The sequence below is a fragment of the Coregonus clupeaformis genome, unplaced genomic scaffold, assembly GCF_020615455.1.
Source record: "Coregonus clupeaformis isolate EN_2021a unplaced genomic scaffold, ASM2061545v1 scaf0195, whole genome shotgun sequence".
NCBI lineage: Eukaryota > Metazoa > Chordata > Actinopteri > Salmoniformes > Salmonidae > Coregonus > Coregonus clupeaformis.
The window spans coordinates 312,191-318,401 of NW_025533650.1; the positions used below are offsets into that span (position 1 = coordinate 312,191).

The following is a 6,211-nucleotide window of genomic DNA, read 5'->3' on the forward strand; positions in this document are numbered from 1 at the left end:
CCAGTATAAAAAAAAAAAAAATGTATGCACTCACTAACTGTAAGTCGCTCTGGATAAGAGCATCTGCTAAATGACTAAAATGTAAAATGTATAGTGAACAGATTGACAAACTAATGCAGAAAATAATTTACAGAGATCTACTAAAATATTGATTGTTTGTGTATTGATCTGAACTTGTTGTAATTTTGCATTTACACATTGTCTTTGCTGTGTACTTGCCTCTTGACCAGGTTGTCAAACAAATAAAAATGGCATCTCAATTGACCAGTTGAAAAAACAAAAACATAACAAAAAGCATTACTAAACACAGACAGACTTCTATACAAACTTTAAGGAATAAAGGGGTAGCTGTAACTAAGTAACAGGTAGCAGGTGGGATTCTCCCATGGCCTTAAACAACTGCACATTTGAATGACTTGGCATGAAATTATCTTTACCTGTGTTCTGTTACATCACTCAGCCCTTGGCTATGTTCCCAAAATGTTCCACGAGGACACCAACACCAGTGTGTACAGTATATAAAGAAGGGGACTGAGCCCAGTAGACTACATTAGTTCTGAAGAGACATTGTTTCAGAATGAGGGGTGCTGTAGCTCTGCTGGTGTTGCTGTTCTGTCCGTCTGGGACATGAGGTCAGGGAGAGAGAGGAGGGGTCAGAGAATGAGGAGAGAGCAGAGAGAGGAATGCTGAACAGTTGACTACCCAGCCTGAAATCTGGACTGAGCTGAAGGAGCTGAGAGACATTGTGGTGTAACAGAGAGTGGAGCTGAGGAACATGGGGGCCAGACTGAGCGCCAGTGAGAGCCAGGTGGAGGAGCTGCAGAAAGAGGTGGTGAACCAGAGAGTGGAGATGAGTGTCACTAAGAATGAACTGCAGTTCTACAAGAATAAGGTGGAGGAACTGGAGAGTGAAAAAACAGGTACTACGTTATGTACAGTGGGGAGAACAAGTATTTGATACACTGCAAATTTTGCAGGTTTTCCTACTTACAAAGCATGTAGAGGTCTGTAATTTTTATCATAGGTACACTTCAAATGTGAGAGACGGAATCTAAAACAAAAATCCAGAAAATCACATTGTATGATTTTTAAGTAATTAATTTGCATTGTATTGCATGACAGAAGTATTTGATCACCTACCAACCAGTAAGAATTCCAGCTCTCACAGACCTGTTAGTTTTTCTTTAAGAAGCCCTCCTGTTCTCCACTCATTACCTGTATTAACTGCACCTGTTTGAACCCCTTACCTGTATAAAAGACACCTGTCCACACACTCAATCAAAGAGACTCCAACCTCTCCACAATGGCCAAGACCAGAGAGCTGTGTAAGGACATCAGGGATAAAATTGTAGACCTGCACAAGGCTGGGATGGGCTACAGGACAATAGGCAAGCAGCTTGGTGAGAAGGCAACAACTGTGGCGCAATTATTAGAAAATGGAAGAAGTTCAAGATGACGGTCAATCACCCTGGTCAATGACCTGAAGAGAGTCTCAAAGAAAACCATTAGTAACACACTACGCCGTCATGGATTAAAATCCTGCAGCGCACGCAAGGTCCCCCTGCTCAAGCCAGCGCATGTCCAGGCCCGTCTGAAATTTGCCAATGACCATCTGGATGATCCAGAGGAGGAATGGGAGAAGGTCATGTGGTCTGATGAGACAAAAATAGAGCTTTTTGGTCTAAACTCCACTCGCCGTGTTTGGAGGAAGAAGAAGGATGAGTACAACCCCTAGAAACCCATCCCAACCGTGAAGCATGGAGGTGGAAACATCATTCTTTGGGGATGCTTTTCTGCAAAGGGGACAGGACGACTGCACCGTATTGAGGGGAGGATGGATGGGGCCATGTATCGCGAGATCTTGGCCAACAACCTCCTTCCCTCAGTAAGAGCATTGAAGATGGGTCGTGGCTGGGTCTTCCAGCATGACAACGACCCGAAACACACAGCCAGGGCAACTAAGGAGTGGCTCCGTAAGAAGCATCTCAAGGTCCTGGAGTGGCCTAGCCAGTCTCCAGACCTGAACCCAATAGAAAATCTTTGGAGGGAGCTGAAAGTCCGTATTGCCCATCGACAGCCCCGAAACCTGAAGGATCTGGAGAAGGTCTGTATGGAGGAGTGGGCCAAAATCCCTGCTGCAGTGTGTGCAAACCTGGTCAAGACCTACAGGAAACGTATGATCTCTGTAATTGCAAACAAAGGTTTCTGTACCAAATATTAAGTTCTGCTTTTCTGATGTATCAAATACTTATGTCATGCAATAAAATGCAAATTAATTACTTAAAAATCATACAATGTGATTTTCTGGATTTTTGATAAAAATTACAGACCTCTACATGCTTTGTAAGTAGGAAAACCTGCAAAATCGGCAGTGTATCAAATACTTGTTCTCCCCACTGTATATACAGTATCTGAAAAGGATCTAGTTTGTAAATTGATATACATCAGATAAAGAGCCCCTCACATTTTTCTTATAATTCCAGTCCAAGCAGCAGAACTGTCATCCATGGGGGCCAGAGTGACAGCTAATGAGAGAGAGGTGGAGGAACTGAAGAGAGAGCACTCAGGTGAAAGAGGATATTAATTTGAATTTCAGTGACTAAAATGTTTGCAGTGGATTGGATTGCACATTCTTCATTCAGTATGGATTAAAAAGCTTCTCTTCATGTTATTGCAGGTTTGAAGGCCAGACTGAGTGCCAGTGAGAGCCAGGTGGATGAGCTGCAGAAAGAGGTGGTGAACCAGAGAGTGGAACTGAGTGTCACTAAGAATGAACTACAGTTCTACAAGAACAAGCTGGAGGAACTGGAGGGAGAAAATGCAGGTAAATTGAGGCAGCTATAACTTATGTTATTTGATTACTGTAATTAACAAATAACTAAGTTGGGTTTTGAAGTCATCAACAGTTTATTTGTATCTTTTTACATCATATTCTAGGACTGGAGGCCAGAGTGACAGCCAGTGAGAGAGATGTGGAGGAGCTGAAGACAGAGAATGCATGTAATGTAGAGATAGGAAAATATCAGACTGGTCTCATAGACTAGATGTAACATAGTAAATAAATAAAATATATAAAAATAAATAAATAAATGTCACATGTGCCGAATACAAAAGGTGCAAATAAACTAAAGTAAAACATAAAATAAAAAGTAACACAATAAAATAACAATAACGAGGCTATATACAGGGATTACAGGTACCCAGTCAATGTGCGGGGTTACAGGTTAGTCGAGGTAATTTGTACATGTAGGTAGGGGTAAAGTGACTATGTATAGATAATAAACAGCAGTAGCCACCTAGCCACCTAGCTAACGTTAGCAACAACAAATTGGAATTCGTAACATTTCAAATGTTTTACAAATTCGTAACATATTGTACGTTTTTGAAATTTGTACCATGTTGTACGAATTGCAATTTGGCACATATCATACAAATTGTAAACCGTAACATACATGAAATGGATGATGGATTAACACATACCATACGAAACCTAACATATCAAACTAAATGGAGTGTCTCGGATATACGTACAGAATAATACGAAATGCTCTGAGACCACGTTGGAAAATATCTACAGAATTGTGTTTTCATTAGTCTCTATCAGATTGAACACTGTAGATATATTTCCTGTAATTCTAGTCCAAGCAGCAGAATTGTCAGCCATGGGGGCCAGAGTGACAGCCAGTGAGACAGAGGTGGAGGAGCTGAAGATAGAGAATGCAGGTAATGGAGGCTATTTCATTGATCCCACTGATTACCATTTGGATAATTTGTTTTTTATTCAGTATGGATCAGAAAGTATTTTAATATGGTTTTGTCTTTGGAGGACAGGGTGACAGCCAGTTGAAGGAGCTGAATAGAATATATATACAGTGGGGGAAAAAAGTATTTAGTCAGCCACCAATTGTGCAAGATATCCCACTTAAAAAGATGAGAGAGGCCTGTAATTTTCATCATAGGTACACGTCAACTATGACAGACAAATTGAGAAAAAAAAATCCAGAAAATCACATTGTAGGATTTTTAATGAATTTATTTGCAAATTATGGTGGAAAATAAGTATTTGGTCACCTACAAACAAGCAAGATTTCTGGCTCTCACAGACCTGTAACTTCTTCTTTAAGAGGCTCCTCTGTCCTCCACTCGTTACCTGTATTAATGGCACCTGTTTGAACTTGTTATCAGTATAAAAGACACCTGTCCAAAACCTCAAACAGTCACACTCCAAACTCCACTATGGCCAAGACCAAAGAGCTGTCAAAGGACACCAGAAACAAAATTGTAGACCTGCACCAGGCTGGGAAGACTGAATCTGCAATAGGTAAGCAGCTTGGTTTGAAGAAATCAACTGTGGGAGCAATTATTAGGAAATGGAAGACATACAAGACCACTGATAATCTCCCTCGATCTGGGGCTCCACGCAAGATCTCACCCCGTGGGGTCAAAATGATCACAAGAACGGTGAGCAAAAATCCCAGAACCACACGGGGGGACCTAGTGAATGACCTGCAGAGAGCTGGGACCAAAGTAACAAAGCCTACCATCAGTAACACACTATGCCGCCAGGGACTCAAATCCTGCAGTGCGAGACGTGTCCCCCTGCTTAAGCCAGTACATGTCCAGGCCCGTCTGAAGTTTGCTAGAGTGCATTTGGATGATCCAGAAGAGGATTGGGAGAATGTCATATGGTCAGATGAAACCAAAATATAACTTTTTTGGTAAAAGCTCAACTCGTCGTGTTTGTAGGAGAAAGAATGCTGAGTTGCATCCAAAGAACACCATACCTACTGTGAAGCATGGGGGTGGAAACATCATGCTTTGGGGCTGTTTTTCTGCAAAGGGACCAGGACGACTGATCCGTGTAAAGGAAAGAATGAATGGGGCCATGTATCGTGAGATTTTGAGTGAAAACCTCCTTCCATCAGCAAGGGCATTGAAGATGAAACGTGGCTGGGTCTTTCAGCATGACAATGATCCCAAACACATCGCCCGGGCAACGAAGGAGTGGCTTCGTAAGAAGCATTTCAAGGTCCTGGAGTGGCCTAGCCAGTCTCCAGATCTCAACCCCATAGAAAATCTTTGGAGGGAGTTGAAAGTCTGTGTTGCCCAGCGACAGCCCCAAAACATCACTGCTCTAGAGGAGATATGCATGGAGGAATGGGCCAAAATACCAGCAACAGTGTGTGAAAACCTTGTGCAGACTTACAGAAAACGTTTGACCTGTGTCATTGCCAACAAAGGTTATATAACAAAGTATTGAGAAACTTTTGTTATTGACCAAATACTTATTTTCCACCATAATTTGCAAATAAATTCATAAAAAATCCTACAATGTGATTTTATGGATTTTTTTTTCTCATTTTGTCTGTCATAGTTGACGTGTACCTATGATGAAAATTACAGGCCTCTCTCATCTTTTTAAGTGGGAGAACTTGCACAATTGGTGGCTGACTAAATACTTTTTCCCCCCACTGTATTATACAGCATATTACATTATTATGGAACTCCTGTGTTCACAGATAGACCAAAAGTGGCATTCCATGCTGGTTTAGAAAGAACGGTCGGACCCTTTTCTGATAGTAAAATAACTCTGGACTACACTAATGTCACCACAAATATTGGCCAAGCCTACAGCCCAGTTACAGCTCCTGCTTACACACCTGTATTAACTCACATGTCCACATTGGGTAACTACAGGCACCGACATCACTACCAGGCTGCTCCCTGTGAGAGACCGACAGTGTTGATCTCTGTTTTTCCTCTGATGCAGGTGTCTTCACAGCACCAGTGAGAGGAGTCTACTACATCAGATTCACTGCCATGGACAACCTCTCACCAGCACGGTGTCTATGTTCAAGAATAACCAGCTTATAACATGGGCAGCTCAGAACAATCACGGAGGCAACCAGTATCTATCCAGTGCGGTGACTCTGGAGCTGGAAGAGGGGGACTTGGTCTACATGCGCCTCCCCTCAGGCAACAAACTATTTGATGATGATACAGTTAGTCACAACACCTTCAGTGGCTTCCTGCTCTTCCCTATGTGAGGGGAAATCAGATGGAAAGTCAGAGGGTTAAAAGAGCCCCAAATCGTCCTCTAACAACCTGATGACAGAAAAGCAAATCGACTTACTTCTGTTCTACTGATATAGATGTTTTATGTACTAGATTATAAGCTATTTTTGAGATGACAGAAAATAACATAACAAGT

At 41.9% G+C, this 6,211-nt stretch overlaps 1 pseudogene; it reads left to right on the top strand.

Moving 5' to 3' along the window:
• Positions 1–775: 775 nt before the first annotated feature.
• LOC123484092 lies at positions 776–6,047 on the top strand (annotated as a pseudogene).
• The last annotated feature ends 164 nt before the right edge of the window (positions 6,048–6,211 follow it).